Source organism: Cynocephalus volans, chromosome 3, assembly GCF_027409185.1.
Source record: "Cynocephalus volans isolate mCynVol1 chromosome 3, mCynVol1.pri, whole genome shotgun sequence".
Lineage (NCBI taxonomy): Eukaryota > Metazoa > Chordata > Mammalia > Dermoptera > Cynocephalidae > Cynocephalus > Cynocephalus volans.
In genome coordinates, this window is record NC_084462.1 from 80446494 (window position 1) to 80468342 (window position 21849).

A 21849-nucleotide genomic window follows, 5' to 3' on the forward strand; every position below is an offset into this window, starting at 1 on the left:
TGCAGTGAGGAGGTCTAGTGCTCTATGGTTTTGGAGGGTGACCTGAGCTAAAGAGGTGTTTGTCTTTGTAGAGAGGAAAGAGATTCGGCAGTGGAAGTTAGAGCCCCTTCAAGTTTAGTATTGATGTCTTTGACCGCCCATAAACTGTGTCCTAAGGCTCCTCCCGACAGGCCGGCTCCGACAGCTGATGTTGTTAGGGAAATACCAACCATGATTGGGAGGAAGGCGGCCCCTTTTTGTTTTGAGGGTGGATGAAAAAGATAGAACAGTTCTGAATTGGAGTACAGAGTGAGTTGAGGGATGATGGTGACAAGAAGGCATGGGACAGTAAGATTAGACTGGATGGAGGTAGAGAGGGTTCCATTGCACCAGAAGAAAGAGCCTGGTGGGGCGAAGGTGTGGTTATAAATGGTTGAGGAAGGGAAGCGTTTAAGGGGACGGCTGCCAGGAGCGGTCGCATGAGAGAAAACAATTTCCGGGAGAGAGAGAGAAAGATGAGTGTTTCAGAAATGATCTGTTGCCAGGTGTAAATGGGTGACCCTGGGGAGCTAGCAGAGGGGCCTGAAAGCTCCCTGGGTGAAATGAAAAGAACAGGAGAAGGTCAAGGAGAAGGTTCATGTCTCCGGAATTGGGGGTAAGGCTGAGGTCCGGGATAGGCGGAGTTTGAAAGGGTCGGTAGGATGAGGAATACACTTAAAAGAATGGTGTGTTAAGTTCTTTTGCAGCTTGTTATTGGAGTTCTCGGTGGCCGAGGGCGGATCCTGAGTGTAAGGCTTCAGCCTGGAAATATGAATCCATGGAGTAACATGATTACCTGGCAGGGCAAGTTTAGCAGCAATTGGAGTGCAAAGGATGACAGGACATGGGCCTTCCCACTTAGGGGTTAGGGGGGGTTTTGGGTTCCGGGGAAGTGTAGAATACTAATTGGCCTGGGCTGAGTGAAAGGTTATTTTTGGAAAGTGACGGATCTGGAAGTAGCCAGTCCTGGTACTTCCATAGCGAAGGTGGGAGAGCCAAGGGTAAGGCCATGGTGGGTGGTATGGGTCCTTCAGTTGCTGTGATCCCCGGGGGTAGGAGGGGCCTACCATACATGACTTCAAAAGGGGAAAGATTGGAGGGCCTTTTTGGGAGAGCTCTGGTCTTGAGTAGAGGGAGAGGTAGAAGACGGACCCAATCAAGGTGTAATTCCAGAGACAATTTAGTTAGTATGTCCTTTAAGGTTCTGTTGGTTCTCTCTACCTTTCCAGATGGCTGAGGTCGGTAAGGGCAATGTAGGTGCCAGGGGAGAGAGAGTGACTGGGAGAGTTTTTGTATTATCTGGGCGGTAAATTCAGGTCCATTGTCAGATTGAATGGAAGTGGGCATCCCAAATTGTGGGATGATTTGGGAAAGGAGAGTCTGGGCTACAGTGGAGGCCTTTTTATTGGATGTTGGGAATGCCTCTACCCATCCTGAAAAGGTATCAACAAACACCAAGAGGTATTTGAGGTGCTGGACAGAAGGCATGTGCGTAAAATCAACTTGCCAGTCGGCCGCGGGTGTGAGACCTCTGGCCTGGTGGGAGGGGTATGGCTCAGGTTTGAGAGGGGTGTTAGGATTGGTACACTGGCAGATTGTGCATTAGGAGGAAATTTTTTACAAGAGGGCTTTGTCAGATGGGGTGATTGAGAAAAAGGCTTATAAAAACTGGGATAAAGCTTGGGGGCTAGAGTGAAACAGGTCATGGAGCAAGCGAAAGAGAGAGGACTTATCATCATTAGGCTGTTGAGGCTGAGAGGGTGTCTGTGAACCTTAGGAGCCGTATGGAAGAATGGGAAGTTGGTTTTGTGTCTGTGGGTGCATTGCCACAGTGCGTGCGGTGAGGTCAGCCTTATAATTCCCGCGAGTGATTGGGGAATCGACCCTCTGGTGGGCTCTGCAATGAATGACTCCTAATTCACAAGGTAAATGGGATGCCTCAATTAATGTGGAGATTAAAGCTGAGTTGGTGATTGTGTTACCCTTGGTGTTAAGCAGACCACGTTCTTTCCATATGGCGGCATGAGAGAGAAGTATATGAAAGACATATTTGGAGTCAGTGTATAAGTTAAGAGTTCTTCCTTCAGCTAGAATGCAGGCTCATGTGGCGGCGATAAGTTCGGCCTGCTGGTTGGTAGTACCCTTGGGTAAAGGTTGGGCCTCTATAACCGAATCAAGGGAGACTATGGCATACCCTGTGTAATGAGTGTTTCCTTCCTTGAATGAGGACCCATCCGTAAACCATGTGAGATCAGCGTGAGATAGGGGTCCCTCAATGATGGAAGAGCGGTAAGTTATAAAATTTTGAAGGCTTACACAGCTGTCCAAAGGGGTGTTGGGGGAATCTGGTATAGGCAGTAGGGTAGCTGGATTTAGGGGTGGGCAGGTAGTGAAGGATAGGGCAGGATTTTCCAGAAACGAGGATAGGAGGGTTAGGATTCTGGAAGGTGGGAGGGATTGGAGAGCCTTATAGGTAAGAAGGTCTTTGAGGTGATGTGGTGAGAGGTGCCCCAAATGTTAATTTGGAAGCCTCCTTATGCAGTAACTGCCCCGCTATTAGGGCTTTTAGACAGGGTGCCCAGCCTCGTACAGTGGGGCCCAACTGTTTTGATAGGTATGCTACGGGGGCAAAGGAGGGGCCATAATTCTGTCCTAGGATGCCTAGAGCTTGTCCCGTATTTTCATGAATATAGCCTCGGGAATGGGTGAAAGGGGGGCTTAGTGGGTCAGGAGTAGGGGAGGGTAAAGACGGAGGAGTGGATGGCGCAGGAGGTGCAGAAGGTGACGCAGATGACGGGGGAGGAGGAGCAGGCACCGGAGGCACTGGGGGAGGATGAGGTCGGTAGGGTGGGAGTTCATCAGCAGAGTCGAAATCGAGGGGTGACTGTGAAGATGGTTTACAGGCTAAAAGGGCTTGAGAGGGAGCACAGGAGGAGCAGAGGGTGGGGTTCTGAGCCAAGAGGCGAAAAGCCTGGATGTAGGGGATCTCCTTCCATTTTTTTAGGTGCTGGCAGTAGTTAAAGAGGTCTCGTAGAATGTTAGGATCTAGTGTGCCCTCAGGGGGCCATGTGTTTTGATTATCTAAAGGATAATAAGGCCAATCTTGTGTGCAGAATTTGGTGAGGAGTTTGGGCTTAATATCCGGCCTGAGGGAAAGGTTGGTGAGGTTTTTCAGAAGGCATTGAAGTGGAGAGTCCCCTAGGGAGGAGGAGGAAGCGCCCATTCTGGTCTCTTAATGGGAATTTAGACAGAAATCGGACAGAGATTAGTGATAAGCCAGATCCTTAGGCCGGTTGGGAAAGGCGGGATCCTAGAGGGTGTCCCCAGTAGGTCACGTCAGTCCCGGCAGGTTCAGGTATGAACCAGGAAGAGAGAAGGGAGGTGTGGGTCGTCACTCAGACCTTCACTTCTCTAGGGAAAAAGCCCGGTGCCTGAAGGAACCTAGCGCTAGGAATTTCTTGTCGGGAAGTGGAGAGAAGAGAGTGGTGGACAGGAGAGTGAAAGACAGAAGGAGAGAACAGAATGGGGTTTTTAACCTCCAAAAATGAAAGTAAAAGTTTACCGGGGCTTTGGAACCTGTTATAGTTTGGGAATTTATGGTGGTCGTGAAGACCGTGCTGAGGTGGGGTATTGGGCGTTAGGGGCTACCGGACGATCACAGTTAGACTCCCTGTGGTAGCCTGAAAAAAGGGCTGGTGCCCTTTAGGAAAGGGGGCTTACCTAATGATGAGCCGGTGGTGAGCGGAAGGAGCCAGCACCGAAAAGAATGGATGAGGGTGGACCGTCAGTGGTGAGCGGTGGAAGGGAGGCCGGTCCTGGCGGGATGGAGTTCCCGAGGGGCGACTCGAAAAGTGCTGCTGCTGTGATCCAAAAAGTGTCGCCACTCGAGGGGAACTCCGCCCCGGGTTTCAGCACCAATGAAAAGGACGAGTCAACACCAGTTGATGATCCACCGGAGAGAGCTCGTTTATTAGGCAGCACACACACATATATCATGGGGCTTGAGGGGGAGCTGATTGGCATGCGATTCTCACTGGCGGGAAGGAGAATGCGGAAGAGAAGGGCAACCAGCACCAAGATGGGGTGCCGCCGAGAAGGGCTTATGTGATCAGGGTGTGATCCCTTGGGGCATTTGGGTTCTTACAACCCTCCTCCTGGCTTGGCTCACTGAGACCACTTTCTCACTTGTGGTGGGGCTCAAATGGGCCATCCAAAAGACAGTAAACTATGAAAAACTCCAAGAAATATTCCAAGATAAAAACGAAAATCCTTCCTCCTTATTAGACTGCCTTACTAAGGCTTTATTACAGTTCACCAACATTAATCCCAAAACTCCCGATGGGGGACAACTCCTAATGACTTATTTTTTTAACCAAAGCTTCCCTAATATATGGGCAAAGCTAAAAAAAACTCGATTGGGGGCCCTTTGCTCCTCAGAACGAAGTCCTAGCTGCTGCATTTAAGGTCTATCACAGCTGGAACAATAAGTCCAGATGCCCAAAATACCAACTGTTGGCAGAACCTCTCAAGGGGCCTACCCCCTCAGCTCCCGTTCTCCAGAAGTCACCCCCCACTTAAGGGTCCCCTAGGCCCCTGCTTCAAGTGTGACAAAGAAGGACATTGGGCATGGTCATGCCCCAACCCCAGACCTCCATCAAAGCCTTGCCCTAAATGCCATACTCCGGGTCACTTGGGGTGGGGGGAGTAGACTGCCCCAGCCTCTGTAGGGAGGCCAGGTCGGTCTCGGACCCCACACCCACCTTTCTGGGTCTGGCATCTGATAACTGAAGGGGCCCTGGGATTCCTTTATCCACAACCGCCCTCACTGCCACCAGGGAGTCCAGGGTAGAACTTAAGGTCGAGGGCTGCCCTATTTCCTTCCTCATTAACATGGGAGCCACTCTTTTGGTTCTAACAGAGTTTTGGGAACCTGCATCTCCATCCGAATCACCCATTGTTGGGGTGAGAGGAAAGGTTATATTTCCTTTAAAAACTCCTTATGTACTATGCCAGTTCCATCACCATTCTTTTGCTCATCAGTTTTTGGTCATGCCCCAATGTCCAGCTCCTCTGCTGGGCTGGGACATATTAGCAAGGTTTCAGGCCTCCATTTCTTTCACCTATGCCCCATCTTTTCTCCTCACTGCCGTGGTGGCAGCCCAACCCCCTTTCGATGCAGGCCCCCTTTTGCTGATGCCTAAAGTTAACCCACGAGTTTGGAACAGGTCAACTGCTTTGTTGGCCCACTGTTCACTGTTCATTTTTTTTCTTAAAAATCCCCACCATTTCCCTCGTCAGGCCCAATGCCCCCTCCCTACCAGCAGCCTGTTAGGGCTACAGGCGATTCTCAAAGAGTTATTACAAAAGGGCCTCATTCAGCCCACAAGTTCACTCTACAACACCCCTATTCTGGCAGTTAAAAAATCTACCGGCTCATACCAGCTTGTCTAATATTTGCATCTCATCAATGAAGCAGTAATCCCAATTCATCCTTTAGTCCCCAATCCATACATGCTTTTATCCTCCATCCCCGCTTCTTCCACCTTTTTTTCAGTTATAGATTTAAAAAATGCTTTTCTCACCATTCCTTTACACCCAGATTCTCAAAATCTTTTCGCATTCACTTGGACCAGTCCTCAGTCCCATCACTCTCAATAGTTCACTTGGACGGTCCTGCCACAAGGCTTCTGCCACAGCCCTCACCTATTCGGGCAGGTTCTAGCAGCAGACCTTTGTGATTTAACTTTCACCCGTTTTTCCTTCCTCCAGTATGTCGATAACCTCCTTTTATGTGGCCCTTCTTACCCCACATTTGGAACCGACACCATTTCCCTCCTCGATTTTTTGGCAAATAAAGGACACCGGGTATCCCCTCACAAAATCCAGGCTTCCAAACGCTCAGTTAAATATCTGGGGATCCAAATATCACATAAATCCAAAGCTGTAACAACAGATCAAAACAACGCCTTTGGAAACTACCTGTCCCAAAATCTAAAAATAAAATATCCTTTTTGGGCCTTGTGGGCTATTTTCGGGCTTGGATTCCAAATTACTCCTTCTTAGCCAGACCCTTATATAAAGCCTCCAAAGGAGGTCCAACAGAACCCTTAACGGATTCCATCAAGTCCTCTTTCAAGGACCTCAAACAAGCCCTTATCACAGCCCTAGCCCTACATTTACCTGATTTACAACGTCCCTTCCTCTTATATGTTCATAAGAACAAAGGTTTCGGACTGGGTGTACTTGGACAACAACAGGGACCCACTTTCGCCCCTGTAGCCTATTTATCCAAGAAGCTTGATCCCACAATCCATGGCTGAGCCCCATGTCTTAGGGCACTGGCCGCCACCCATGTTCTCCAGGAGGCAAAAGGCTCACTTTTGGTAGCCCCAACATTATAGTTTCACCCTATGATCTAAAGACCCTCCTGACTTATAAGGGATTAAAAACCCTCCCGCCCTGCTGGGTTTTATCCCTTCTTGTCTCTTTTACTCAAGATCCCTCTATAACCTTTCAGACTTGTGTTTGTTTACACCCTGCTTCCCTTTTGCCTGTTTCAGAAGGAACCCCCTTCCATCATTGCCTCAAGTCATTAGAAGCCCTTCTTCCTTGCCCCTCTCACATTTCCGAGAGCCCTCTAAACAACCCCACCAATAGCTGGTTCACAGATGGCAGTTCCTTTGTGTTTAAGAAAAAACAAAAAGCAGGATAAGCCATCGTATCTCCCATTCACATAATCAAGGCCAGACCTCTGCCACCAAACACCACCAACCAACAGGCGGAGCTAATTGCAGTTATTCAGGCTTTAAGTTATCGGCAGAAAAATCCCTTACATTATACACTGATTCTAAATGTTTTCCACATGATTTTATCACATGCAGCAGTTTGGAAGGAGAGGGGTTTATTAAACACAAAAGGTGTCACAATCATCAATTCCAAATTAATTTCCCAACTTCTACAGGCATCTTTATTGCCCTCCAAGGTTGGCATAGTCCATTGTCGGTCACACCAATCTAACTCTTCCCCTGTCACAGTGAGAAATTCCAGGGCAGACCAGGCGGCTAGGCAAGCAGCGCTGTCTTCAGACCCACCCTTAATTTTGCTTGCCCTTTCACCGGATCCCCCACAGGGTCTCTCCCTCAATCCACACAAACAAAATCTTTTATCTGCATTCTTTGTTTCACCCCAATATGCAGAGTTTAAAGTTGTTCTTAACTTCTTTCTTTTCCTTAACTCCAGAAGACAAGGTCTGTCTCCAAAACTTGGCCAAAACAGGCCAAGTATGCCAAAAAACTAACCCCAAAACCCCATTATGGCCTTCTTCCTTCCCCTCCCATCAGGCACGGGGACACCTCCCCGGAACAGATTGGCAAATAGACTTCACCCATATGCCAAAGGTTCATAAACTTTCACACCTTTTAGTTTTAGTGAACACGTTTTCAGGGTGGGTAAAGGCGTTCCCCACATCCAACAAGAGAGTATCTACACAGTTGCTGCCCTTCTCCTTACACACATTATCGCACAATTTGGGGTTGCCACTTCCTTCCAGTCAGACAACAGCCCGGAATTTGTTTCCCAAGTTACATAGGGTATCACAAAGGGCCTTAACGTTCCATTGCATTTCCATATACCATATCATCCTCAATCCTCAGGAAAGGTTCAGCGTACCAACCTAACTCTTAAACACATCCTCACTAACCTATCTCTCAAACTTCCCACCAATTGGGTTGCATTGCTTCCCTTGGCTTTATTCTGGCTCCGGGCTCTCCCAAAACAGCCCTCTTCTATGTCCCCATTCGAGGTCATGTATGGTCACCCAGTTTTGCCTCCCGGGATGGGATGGCCCCTTCCTCCGGCCCATTGCCAGAGCACCTCACCTATCCCGCCTTTCTTTCATCCGCTCCAAACTTCGGAAACACCAGGAATCCCTTTTACCTAACCCATCCAGGTCTCATGTTTCTTTCCCTTTAACCCCTGGAGATTGGGTATACTTCTCCCCCCATGTCAACAGGGGTACCTTAACCCCAAAGCAGGAAGAACATTTTAAAGTTATTCTTTGTACACCTACAGCTGCCCAGCTGGAAAAAGCCCCAGGAAAAGTAACCTCGTGGATTCATATCTCCAGGTTAAAGCCAGCCAGGTCACCTAACCATGGAACGGAGCCTCACCACTCAGGTCGTTCCCACAAGCTCACTTGTTCCATTTCTCTCACCAATCCTGTAAGGCTTCATATATCCTGCATGCCTGCCCTCCCCCCAATCCCTAAGTAATTATTCCTCTTTCTTCCTTCATTTTATTGCACATAAGTCTTTCAAACAACATGCATTGAGGCCTGGCTTTTTCCCGTTTGGCCCTACTTCTGTTTTTCAGCCCCGCCACCCCCAACACAGATTTATTTTATTTGGTGGAATCTGGGGGCTCTTGTGCCCAAGTCCTTGCCACCACCAACTGCCAGCCACAAGGATGACAGGCCTCTATTAATTTTACCTTTTCCTCTTTCCATTCCGCCCCTAGGGGATTTTTCCAACCAGGCTATCTGTTTCATTTATATCCAAATTAAATACAACTGCTGTCATTATTGGATCCAAACCAACGGAGGTTGTCCTTAATTATTGCAAAATACACACCTCCCAGCTAAATACTGGGGACGCATTACAATCCAGGCACCGCCTCACCAGTGATGGACTGTCCAAATATTTTCTAAGTATCCCCAGTCCCTGGAATTCCCGTGGGTCACCAGCGTTAAGGCCAAATTATACAAATGGCCCTTTAATTCCTATCCCGTCGCTTCACTTAACATTTATAAAGTTTACACATGGGTCACCCCTCAAGTTTTTTTTGTTCTCCACAACCAGACTCGTTATATCCAAACACAGAAACAAATCCTTCATTCAGGAACGGATTTGCAAGGTGTCTCGGGTTTCTGCCAATCAGCTTATCCTCAAGAAATACTTGCCACTGCCAAATAATAATGACACGTCTCCTATCTTTCCTCCGTGCCCTTCAGGAGAACAGTTGTTTGCTCCCTAACATCCATCAGGCCAAGGATGTGTTCGAGGGACTTGGCAACCTGTGGCTCCAAGGAACGTTCTCCACCCTCTTGCCAGCAAAAATCAGAACTTTCAGTGCCTGGCTGTATGGCCTTATACTCCTTATGTTTGGTTAACTGTACTCCCCCTTTTCTCCCCATACTGTCCCCTCCTTCACCCCCATTCAGCAAAAAGCAGCCAGATACAACGGCAACGCCCATTTTCCAATCTAAAATCAAAGAGGGGGAATGTTAGCCAATTATGTTATGACCAATGTCAGTCTAAAGTGGTGGCAGGTGAACAGGAAGAACACCCAAAATGGCTGTGGAAAGTTTCACATTTTCCGAGAACCACAAAAGACCCCCCACCCCCTTCTCCCTCACCACCACATCACCTTCCCACGCGCATGATTTTCCCCACCTATAGGAAAGTCCCAGTTCAGCTTAAACTCTTGCTTGGTCCTCTCGTCCAATGGCAATGAAACAGCTCAACCTATTAAGATATATAAGGCACTCCCTAGTTCTGCATGCGGCTGCTCCCACTTTGAGAGGACAGCTCACCCGCTCGCCCCTGAAGCCCTCCAGTATACATTCTGGCTGAGTATCTGTCTCTCGGTGTAATTCTTTGCGACTCCGGGCCATCCCTTTCATGTTGTACAACTTATCTCCAGAACTTAAACCCAGATAATTTGATTTCAGTTTATGCTCTTAATCATTTAGTGAATAGATACTAACTACATAAACAGAAAATTTAGTGGTAGAACGTTTAGGCTTTAAGCAGTACAGTAGGTGAACCATTACAGTTTTTAAAAAGTTTGTTTTGTTTTATAAAAGACGGCAATTTTCTTTAGGAAGACATCTTATTTGATTTGTTAATGAATCATGGCTTTATTTATTTATTTTTTTAACTTCTGCTTCTGGTGAAGATGGAGAAACAGGACCAGATTTACCTTCCTGCCTGAAAAAAATAAGAAAACCAGGGAAAACCCAGAGAAACAATGTTTTTTAAGGCAGTGGTCATCAGGCAGTGAAAGGATGAGAGAGGGGAAACAAATAAGACAAGCCACATGATTCGGGCAGCTTTCTGCCTCGAGAGAATTTCCTGGGTGTGGTGCTATGAGAGAGAACCTAGGTGGAGGCCAGTGAACTCCCTGAGTTGAGATGGAGCTGAGAGTCAAGGGAAACCAAAGTGCTGGAATTCACAGACAGAATATCAGAGTGAAGAGAGTGGCACAGTGAATCCCTGAAATCTGCAGAGGGTTTCCCTTGAGTGTTCAGCAAAGTACTGATCAGCACATACATATGAGGAAACAACCTGAGGTTAGGAAAAGAATCATCCCAAAAGATCAGATAGAACAGTGCACAGTGTTCTCAAATAGTGCTGGAAATAGTGTCTATTCTTACTAGCCAGATAAGTCAGGGAGCAATTGGTAGACTACTAAGATTGGTCTTGCCTCAGAGGTAGGAAATGATTAGCCCTAGACTGAGCACTGCTCCAGACCTGCCTAACAAATCATAAACCCAAGTGGATCAAACCATTTCCGAGTAACTTTACTTTGTTCCAGACCAAAGCTCAAGAATAGAAGAATACAAAAAGTGTCCCACACCCAACAAGGTAAAATTCACAATGTCTGGCATCCATTCAAAGATTATGAGACATGTAACGAAGCAGGAAAACACAACTCACAAAGAGAAGAATAAACAATCAATTGGAACCAAACAAGAACTGATACAGCTATTTAATTAGCAGACAAGAACATTAAAAGATTTAGTTATGTGTATTTCATTTGTTTAAAAAGTTAAGTGAAGACATAGAAAACAGATTCAAATCTAATTTCTAGAGATGAAAATGATGTTTTCAGTGGAAAGTATGCTGGATTACATTAATGACAGATTAGACATTGCAGAATATTAGTGAAGTAGAAGAGATAGCAATAGAAACTATTCAACATGAAACAGAGAGAAAGAATTTTTTGAAAATATGAAAAGACCATTTGTTGACTGTGGGAAAATGTCAAGTAGCCTAATTTATTTATAATTGGGTGGGGGTTGGGGAGAGTGAGGAGAGTTAGAAAATAGTTTGAAGAAATAGTAGTTGGAAAACACCCTATAAACTCACAAATCTAAGAAGTTTACTGAAACCAAAGCTTAAGGAATATGAAGAAGAAAACACATCATAATCAATTGCTCAAAGCTAGTAATAAAGAGGAAAATCTTAAAAGCATCCTTAGGGGAAAAGACATGTTTCATTCAGAGGAACAAAGATAAGGATGACAGTAGATTTTATAAAGAGTATAAATAAAAGTCAGTGGAGCAACATTTTAAAAGTACTTAATGAAAAAAACAAAAACCCAAACCTGTCAACCTAGAATTCTATGCCGAGTGAAAATATTTTCAAAAAAGATGACAAAACAAAGACCTTTTTAGACACAAAGAAGCTGGAAAAATTTCTCATCAGTGGAAGAAATGTTGGAAGTCATCCAGGTAGAAGGAAAATAACAAATTGAAATATGGATCCACACAAAGGAATGAAGAGCACTGGAAATGACAAATATAGAAGATATTTTTCTTATTATTTAAATCTCTTTAAAAGAAAGTTTTCTATTTTAACCAAAAAAATGTATTATGAAATTTATAAGTTATATGTAAGTAAAGTGTATGAAAGCAGTAGCTTAAAGGCCACGAGAAGAGAATTGGAAGTACAGGCATGCTTGAAGAAGTTGTGCGTTCAGTTCCAGACTACCACAATAAAGCAAATATTGCAATAAAGTGAGTCACACGAATGTTTTGGTTTCCCAGAGCATGTAAAGATTATGTTTACACTATACTGTAGTCTAAGTGAGCAATAGCATTATGTCTAAAAAAGATGTACATAATTAAGAAATACTTTAGTGCTAAACAGTGCTAATGATCATCTGAGCCTTCAGCAAGTCGTAATCTTTTTGCTGGTAAAATGTCTTGCCTCACTGTTGATGGCTGCTGACTGATTGGGGTGGTGGTTGCTGAAGGTTGAGGTGGCTGTGGCAATTTCTTAAAATAAGACAGTGGTTAAGTTTGTAACATTGATTGACTCTTCCTTTTGCAAAGGATTTCTCTGTAGCATGCAATGCTATTTGATAGCATTTTACTCATAATAGAACTTCTTTCAAAATTGGAGTTAATCCTCGCAAACCCTGCTGCTACTTTATCAACTAAGCTTTTATGTAATATTCTATATCTTTTCCTGTCATTTCAACAATGTTCACAGCATCGTCACCAGTAGTAGATTCCATCTCAAGAAACCATTTTCTTTGCTCATCCATAAGAAGCAACTTCTACAATCCAGTCACATCTTCAGGCTCCAATTCTAATTCTAGTTCTTTCTTTTTCCACCACATCTGCATTTACTTCCTCTGCTGAAGTTTTGGACCCCTCAAATTCATCTCTGAGGGCTAAATCAACTTCTTCCAAACTCCTGTTAATGTTGGTATTTTGACTTCCTCCCATGAATCACAAATGTTCTTAATAGCAGCTAGAATGGTTGAATCCTTCCCAGAAGGAATCATTGTCTGTTGCAGCTATAGCCTTATGAAATGTGTTTCTTAAATAATAAGATTTGAAAGTCAGAATTACTTCTTGATCCATGGGCTGCAGAATGGATGTTGTTTTTCAGGCACGAAAACAGTGTTAATCTCCTAGAACATCTCAATCAGAACTCTTGGGTGACCAGGTAATATTTTGAAATATTACCAGGGTGAGCAGTAATATTTTGAAAGGGATTTTTTTCCTGAGCAGTAGGTCTCAACAATGGGCTTAAAATATTTGGTAAACCATACTGTAAGCAGATATGCTGTCATCCAGGTTTTGTTGTTTCTTTTATAGAGCACAGGAGGAGTAGATTTAGCATAATTCTTAAAGGTCTTAGGATTTTCAGAACAGTAAATGAGCATTGGTTTCAACTTAAATTCACCAGCTGCATTAGCCCCTTAACAAAAGAGCTTGTTCTTTGAAGGTTTGAAGCCAGGCATTGAGTTCCCCTCTCTAGCTGTGAAAGTCCTAGATGGCATCTTCTTCCAACAGAAGGCTGTTTTGTCTGCACAGAAGATGTTTAGTGTAGCTGTCTTCATCAGTGATCTTCTGCATAACTTGCTGCAGTTTCTATGTTAACACTTGCTGCTTCACCTTGCAGTTTTATGTTACAGAAATGACATCTTTCTTTAAGCCTCTTGAACCAATCTCTTCTAGCTTCAAACTTTTTTTCTGCAACTTCCTCACCTCTCTCAGCCTTCATAGACTTGGAGAGAGTTAGGTCTTTGGCTTAAGGGAATGTTATGGCTGATTTGATCTTCTATCCAGACCACAAATACTATCTCTGTATCACCAGTAAGGCTGTTTTGCTTTCTTATTTGTGTGTTCACTGGAGTAGCACTTTCAATTTCCTTTGAGAACTTTTCCTTTGCATTAACAACTTGACCGTTTGGTGCAAGAGGCCTAGCTTTCAGCCTGTCTTGACTTTTGACATGCCATCCTCACTGAGCTTAATCACTTCTAGCTTTTGATTTTTAGTGAGTGATGGTAACTCTTCCTTTCACTTGAACACTTAGAGGCCATTGTAGGGTTATTAACTAGCCTAATTTCAATATTGTTGTGTCTCAGGGATAGGGAGGCCTGAGGAGAGAAAGAGAGATGGAAGAACATTGGTTGGGGGAGCAGGCAGAACACACACATTTATTAAGTTTGCTGTGGTATATCAGTAAGGTTTATGGTGCCCCCAAACAATTATAATAATAACATCAAAGATCACTGATTACTGATATAATAATAGATATAATATAGCAGATATAATAATAATGAAAACATCTGAAATATTGTAAGAATTACCAGAAGTGGGACAGAGACACAAAGTGAACACATACTGTTAGAAAAATAGCACTGATATACTTGTTTGATGAAGGGTTGCCACAAACCTTCAATTTGTAAAACAAACAGACAAACAAAAAACATCATCTGCAAAGCACAATAAAGTGAAGTATAATAAAATGGGGTATGCCTGTATACTAATGTCAGGTTCTTATATTACACACGAAAGTAGGCTGGGATAAGTTAAAGATGAATACTGTTATATATATAAATCCTAAAGCAACCACTAAAAATAGCCAAAGGGTTGTAGCTAATAAGCCAATGAAGAAATAAAATAGAATAAAAAATAATTAGTCCAGAAGAAGGAAGAAAATGGAAGGAAAAGGGAAAAATTAACGGATAAGACAATTAGAAAATAAATAACAAGCTGGTAAACTCAAACCTAACCACATGAGTAACCACTTTAAATATAAATGGTCTAAACACCCCAATTAAAAGGCAGAGATTGTCAGACTGAGTAAAGCCAGACCCAACTATATGCTGTCTACAAGGATCTCACTTTAAATATAAAAGCACAAATAGGTTAAAGTAAAAGGATGAAAAAAGGCATATGATGGTATTCGATAGGAAAAAAAGGATGGAATGCCTATATTAATATTAGACAAGGTAGATTTTAGAGCATAGAATATTACAGTAGATAAAGGCCATTTGGTAATGATAAAAGAGTGAATATATCCAAAAGGCATAATAATCATAAAAATTTATGTAGGTAATAACAGCTTTAAAAATATCTGAAACAAAGAATTGTAAGGAGAAATAGATCCCTTTCTCAACAATAGAACAGGTAGAAAGTCAGTAAGGATGTAGAATGCTGGAACGACATTGTTCACCAACTTGACCTAATTGATATTTGTAAGGCACTCCACCAATAAGAGTAGAGATTGACATTTCTAGAACACTCACCCAACAGCAGAATACATATTTTTTCTTTTTTAGAAATTTACTTTATTATTGTAACATAGTCGGTTGTACATATCTGTGGGGTACAGAGTTGAATATCAGTACTTATGTGCAATATGTCATGCTCAAATCAGGATAATTAGTATATTAAACATTATGCAGTGTAATCGTTTTATGTGTCCCTTCACCAATTCTTCCATTACCCAATCTCCCTCTCCCTTTCTCACCTTTGGTAATCTCAGTTCTGTTCTCTCCTTTTGAAAGTTAAACATATTATTGTGATTATTGTATTTTTCTTTCTTATTTATTTGTTCAGTTTTTAGCTCCCACTAATGAGTGAGGACATGCAGTATTTCTCTTTCTGTGCCTGGCTTATTTCACTTAACAAGATTTTCTCTAAGTTCATCCATGTTGCTGTAAGTGGCAATATTCTATTCTTTTTTTATGGTGGAGTATGTTCTATTGTTTATATTTACCATGTTTTCATTGTCCAGTTGTCTGACAGTGGACATTTAGGTTGGTTCCAACTCTTGTCTATTGTAAATAGAGCTGTGATAAATATGGGGGTGCATGTATGCCTTCAGCATAATGATTTCCAGTCCTTTGGGTATATACCCAGCAGTGGAATAGCTAGATTGTATGGTAGTTCTTTGTATAGTTGTTTGAGGAATCTTCATACTGTTTTCCATAATGGCTGCACCAGTTTACAGTCCCACCAACAGTGTAGGAGAGTTCCTCTTTCTCCATACCCTCACCAGCATTTGTCATTTTCTGTCTTTTTGTTAATAGCCAGTCTAACTGGGATAAGATGATATCTCAATGTGGTTTTGATTTGCATTTCCTTGATTCTGAGTGATGCTGAGCATTTTTTCATGGGTCTGTTGTCCATTCGTATATCTTCTTTTGAGAAATGCCTATTCAGCTCCTTTGCCCATTTTTTAATTGGGTTGTTTTTTTATTGTTAAATTGTTTGAGGTCCTTTTATATTCTAGATATTAGTTCTTTGTCAGATGCATAGTTTGCACATATTTTCTCCCATCCATAGGTTGTCTTTTTGCTCTGTTGTTTCTTTTGCTGTGTAGACGCTTTTTAGTTTGATATAGTCCTATTTCTTTATTTTTCCTTTTGTTGCCTGTGTGTTTGGAGTCATATGCATAAAGTCTTTGCCCAGTCCTACTTCCTCCAGTGTTTCCCCTATGTTATCTTTTAGAAGTTTTATAGTTTCAGATCTTATATTTAAGTCTTTAATCCATTTTGAGTTGACTTTGGTATATGGTGAGAGGTATGGATTTAGTTTCACTCTTCTACATATGGCTGTACAGTTTTCCCAGCACCATTTATTGAAGAGGTGGTCTTTTCCCCAATGTGTGTTCTTGGTGCCTTTTTCAAAGATCAGTTGTCTGTAAATATGTGGGTTGATTTCTGGGTTCTCTGTTCTATTCCACTGGTCCAAGTGTCTTTTTGTGTCACTACTATGCTGTTTTGTTTAGTATAGCATTGTAGTATAATTTGAAGATGGGTAGTTTTGTGCTTCTGGCTTTATTTTTTTTTTTTACTCAGGATTGCTTTGGCTATTCAGGGTCTTTTGTTATTCCATATGAATATTCAGATTGTTTTTCTATTTCTGTGAAGAATGTCATTGGTATTTTTATAGGAATTGCATTGAATCTGTAGATTGCTTTGCATAATATGGACATTTTCACAATGTTAATTCTTCCAATCCAGGAGCATGGAATGTCTTTCCATATTTTTGTGTCCTCTTTAATTTCTTTCAACAATGATTCGTAGTTCTCATTGTATAGATCTTTCACCTCCTTGGTTAAATTGATTCCTAGATATTTTATTTTTTTGGTGACTATTGTAAATGGGCTAGCTTTCTTGATTCTTTTTCTGCTAGTTTGTTGTTGCTGTATAAAAATGCTACTGATTTTTGCATATCAATTTGGTATTTTGCAACTTTACTGAAATTGTTTATCAACTGTAAGTGGTTTTTTTTTTCAGAGTCTTTACGCTTTTCTCTATATAGGCTCATGTCATCTGCAAAGGGGACAATTTGATTTCATCTTTTCCAATGTGGATGCCTTTTATTTCTTTCTCTTGCCTGATTGCTCTGGCTAGTACTTCTAATACTATGTTAAATAGGACTGATGAGAGTGGGCATACTTGTCTTGTTCCTGTTCTTGTTCCCCATTTAGGATGCTATTGGCAGTGGGTTTGTCATGTATGGATTTTTATTGTGTTGAGATACTTTCCTTCTATAACTAATTTCCTGAGAGTCTTTATTATGGAAGAATGTTGAATTTTGTCACATGCTTTTTCTGCATCTATTGAGGTAGTCATACGATGTTTGTCCTTGATTTTGTTGATGTGGTGTATTACATTTATTGGCTTGCCTGTGTTGAACCATCCTTGTGTCTCTGGGATGAATCCCACTTGATTACGATGTATAATTTTTTTGACATGTTGCTGTATTCTATTTGCTAATACTTTATTGAGGATTTTTACTTCTATGTTCATCAAAGATATTGGCCTATAGTTTTCTTTTTATGTTCTGTGTTTGTCTGGTTTTGGTATCAGGGTGAAGCTGGCATCATTAAATGAGTTTGGGAGAATAGCCTCTGTTTCTTTTTTTTTTTTTTTTTAAAAAGATGACCGGTAAGGGGATCTCAACCCTTGGCTTGGTGTTGTCAGCACCATGCTCAGCCAGTGAGCAATCCGGCCATCCCTATATAGGATCCGAACCCGTGGCCTTGGTGTTATCAGCACCGCACTCTACCGAGTGAGCCATGGGCCGGCCCTAGCCTCTGTTTCAATTATTTAGAATAGTTTGAAGAGAATTAATGCCTCTTTAAAGGTTTGGTAGAATTTAGCAGTAAAACCATCTGGTCCTGGGTTTTTCTTTGTTTAGAGACTGCTGATTACTGCTTCAGTCTTGTTGCTTGTTATTAGTCTGTTCAGGTTTTCCGTTTCTTCTTGGCTCAGTCTTGTTAGTTTCTATGTGTCCAGAAATTTATCTGTTTCTTCCAGGTTTTCAAATTTGTTGGAATATAGTTGTTTATAATAGTCTCTAATGATTTTTTGTATATCTTTGTTATCAGTTGTAATGTTTCCTTTTTCATGTCTAATTTTTGTTATTTGGGTCTTCTCTCTTATTTCTTTTTATTAAGCTACCTAATGGTTTGTCTGTTTTGTTTATCTTCTTGAATAACCACCTTTTTGTTTCATTGATATTTTGTATTATTTTTTGGGTTTCTGTTTGATTTAATTCCACTCAGATCTTAATTATTTCTTTTTGTCTGCTAATTTGGGATTGGATTGTTCATGTTTTTCTAGTTCTTTGGGGTGTAGTGTTGGGTTGTTTATTTGAAATCTTTTTGTTCTTTTGATGTAAGCATTTATTGCAATAAACTTCCCTCTTAGTACTGCTTTTGCAGCATCCCACAGGTTTTGGTTTCATGTGTGTTTATATTCATTAGTTTCAAGAAATTTTTTATTTCCTGTTTAATTTCTTCCTGGACCCATAGGTTGTTCAGGAGAATGTTGTTTACTTTCCATGTGTTTGTAAAGTTTACAGCATTTTGTTTCTTTCTTTCTTTCTTTTTTTTTTTTTTGTCTTTTTCGTGACCGGCACTCAGCCAGTGAGTGCACCAGCCATTCCTATATAGGATCTGAACCCGCGGCGGGAGCGTCGCTGTGCTCCCAGCGCCGCACTCTCCCGAGTGCGCCACGGGCTCGGCCCAGCATTTTGTTTCTTATTGATTTCTAGTTTTAATTCATTGTAGTCTGTGAAGATACTTGAAATGATTTCAATTTTTTAAAAAATTTGAGGCTTGATTTTTGACCTTATATGTGGTCTGTCCAAGAGAATGTTCCATTTGCAGATGACAAGAATGGATATTCCGTGATTGTTGGATGACATATTCCTTAGTTGTCTGCCAAGTCTGGTTGATCTAAAATGTGTTTAAATCCTGTGTTTCTCTGTTGATTTGTTGCCTAGATGATCTGTCCAATGTTGAGAGAGTGGTGTTTAGGTCCCGAACTCTTATTGTATTTAGGTCTATCTCTTAGGTCTAATAATGTTTGCTTTATATATGTTGGTGCTCTGATGTTGGGTGCATATATATTTATGATCATTATGTTTTCTTCCTATATAGATTCCTTTATCATTATATAGAGGCCTTCTTTCTTTCTTTTTATAGTTTTTGGCTTAAAGTCTGTTTTATCCTCTATGAGAATAGCTACTCCTCATTTTTAATTTCCATTTTTGTGGTAGATCTTTTTTCATCCTTTCACTCTTAGTCTGTGTGTGTCTTTATAGGAGAGATGAGTGTCTTGTAGACAACATTTAGTTGAGTCTAGCTTTTTAATTTAGTCAACCAGTCTGTGTGTTTTGAATGGGGAATTTAACCATTTGCTTTTAGGGTTATTACTGAAAGGTATTGTCTTATTGCTGGCATTTTATAGATTTTCATTCAGATGTCTTAAATATCTTTTTTTCTTTCCCTTTTATTGTTTGTCTTTGGTGTTTGTTGGTTTTTGGAGGTAATATACAGTTTCTTTCTCTTTCTCATTTGCCTTTTTATTCTATTAGTGGGGTTTTGTTTTTTCTTGTGTATTCATGGTAATGATTATCGTTGTTTGGATTCCACATGCAGGACTCCTTTGAGGATTTCTTGTAGTGCTTGTCGTGTGGTGGTGTACTCCCACACTTGTTGTTTGTCTGGGAAATAGACTATTTCTTCCTCACTTCTGAAGGGTGCCTTCCTTTGTATAATAGTCTTTGCTGGCAGTATTTTTCTTTTAATGTTTCGAATATTATCATTCCTTTCTTTTTGACCTGTAAAGTTTCTGTTGAAAAGTCTGCTGATAGTCTGGTGGTGACTCCCTTACATGTGACTTGACACTTTTCTCTTGCTGTTTTTAAGATTCTCTCTTTATCTTTGAGTTTTTCTAGTTTGACTGTAATGTGTCTTGGAGAGGACATTTTTGGATTGAATTTCTTTGGCAGTCATTGAGCCTCCTGGATCTGAAGGTCTTTGTCTCCTTATACCTGGGATGTTTTCCACTAACATTTCATTGAATAGCTTTTCAGTGCTTTTTCCTTTCTCCTCCCCTTTCAGAGCTCCCATTATTTGGCTGTTTGTGCTGTTAAGGTTGTCTGCTATCTCTCTTAGATTTTCCTCCTTTTTCAAAATTCTTTTTTTTTTGTCTTTGTGAGTTATTTTGAAAATATTGTCTTCAAGATCAGAAATTCTTTCTTCTGCTTGCTCTAGTCTACTGCTTAAGCTTTTTTTCTTTTTAATGTCATTTTTAGGGTTTCCTCCTCTCTGGGGTCTGGCACTTGAGAGTTATTGTATTCCTTTGGTGGACTCATATTTTATTGTTTTTTTTTGTATTTCTGGGATCTCTACGTTGATGTCTCATCATCTGGTAGAGGAGTTGCTTCTTCTGTTATTCTCCTCCTCTGGAATCTGCTGGTGAGCCTCCTGTGTCAATGCAGTTAAGTGGTTGGTTGTCCATGTACTCTGTGACAGTGGCTGCTGTGGCTGCTCCTTTGATAGCAGAATATCCTTGCAGTGGTGATGGTTCTGGAGGTGGTTTTGGTGAGCTATCCATGTGTCAGTGGTGGCTTCAGCAGCAGTGGGCTGCTCACATGACGATGGTGGCTGCCTAATGGTGGCAGCAACAGCAGTGTTGGTGGTTGCAGCAAGCACCTATTTGGCTTTGGTATCCACAGTGGCAGCCCATGCAGCTACATCGTGTGCAGTGGCAGCAGCGGTGTTGGCAGCAGTGGCGCTGGTGGCTGCGCCTGCCTCTCTGGTGTCTGCTGAGTCTTTGGCAGCAGTGGGGTTACTTTGTGGGGGAAGCAGGGGCGCTGGCAGCTGCAACTGCTTCCCTTGTGTCTGCAGTGTCCGCACTTGCAGTAGGGTTGCCTCATGGGGGCGGCAGGGGCATGCAACAGCCTCTGTTGTGTCTGTGATGTCCACACGGTCAATGAGGTTACCTTGTGAAGGCAGCAGCTGTGCTGGCAGCTTCAAGTACGTCCCTTGTGTCTGCAGTGTCCTTGGCAACAGTGAGGTTACCTCAAGGTGGTGGCTGCAACTGCCTCCCTGGCATCTGCATTGTCCTTGACTGTGTCCTTATCAGCAGCAGGGTTCTCTCATGGCAGTAGCAGTGCCATCTCTGTTGCATCTGCAGTGTCCTTCATGGCAGTGAGTTTAACTTATGGTGGTGGCAAGGTGGCAGTTGTTGCAGCCGCCTCCTTCCCTTCTGCATAGTCTGTGGCTGCAGCGACAGGCCACTGCTGGGAGCTGCTTTGTGATGAGCAGCAGTTCTAGGGGGTGGACAGTGGCTCCGGTGACTGCGGTGGTGGTGGCATTGGGCCTGTTTTGATATTCTTCTGTGGGAGGAAAATGCCCCGGGCACCTCTAGCTTGCCATCTTCCCAGATGTCCCAGAATACAAATTTTTTCAAGTATACATGAAACATTTTTAAAGATAGACCATATTCTAAGTCATGAAAGAAATTTCAACGTATTTAAAAGGATTAGCATCATGTAAAGTATGTTGTCTGGCTATAAAGGAATTAAATTAGAAGTCAATAACAGAAATATATCTGGAAAAATCCTTAATACTTGGGAATTAATTAACATACTTTTAAATAACACATTGATGAAAAAAGAAATCAAAGAGGAAATTAGAAAATATGTTTGCCTGAAAGTAAAACCAACGAAACAGAATTTGTGGGCTGCTGCTAAAGCAGTACTTAGAGGAAATTTATAACGCTAAAAACATATGTTAGAAAAGAAGAAAGGTCTTAAACTGATGGCCTTACCTTATGGAACTAAAAAAAGAGCAAATTAAACCATAGGTCAGCAGAAGGAAAGAATAAATATCAAAGTGAAAATCAATAAAATAGAAACAAAAATAAGGAGGAAAAATCAAAGGGACTCAAAGTTTGATAATAAAGTTGATAAATCTCTAGCTATCCTGATTAGGAACAAA

The 21849-nt window shown here is 42.0% G+C and overlaps 1 protein-coding gene across 2 annotated transcripts in view; it reads left to right on the forward strand.

The window, feature by feature from the left end:
- The window catches only part of ADAM10 (ADAM metallopeptidase domain 10), a 158277-nt gene that overhangs the window by 27984 nt on the left and 108444 nt on the right, over positions 1–21849 (forward strand). The window lies entirely within an intron of this gene.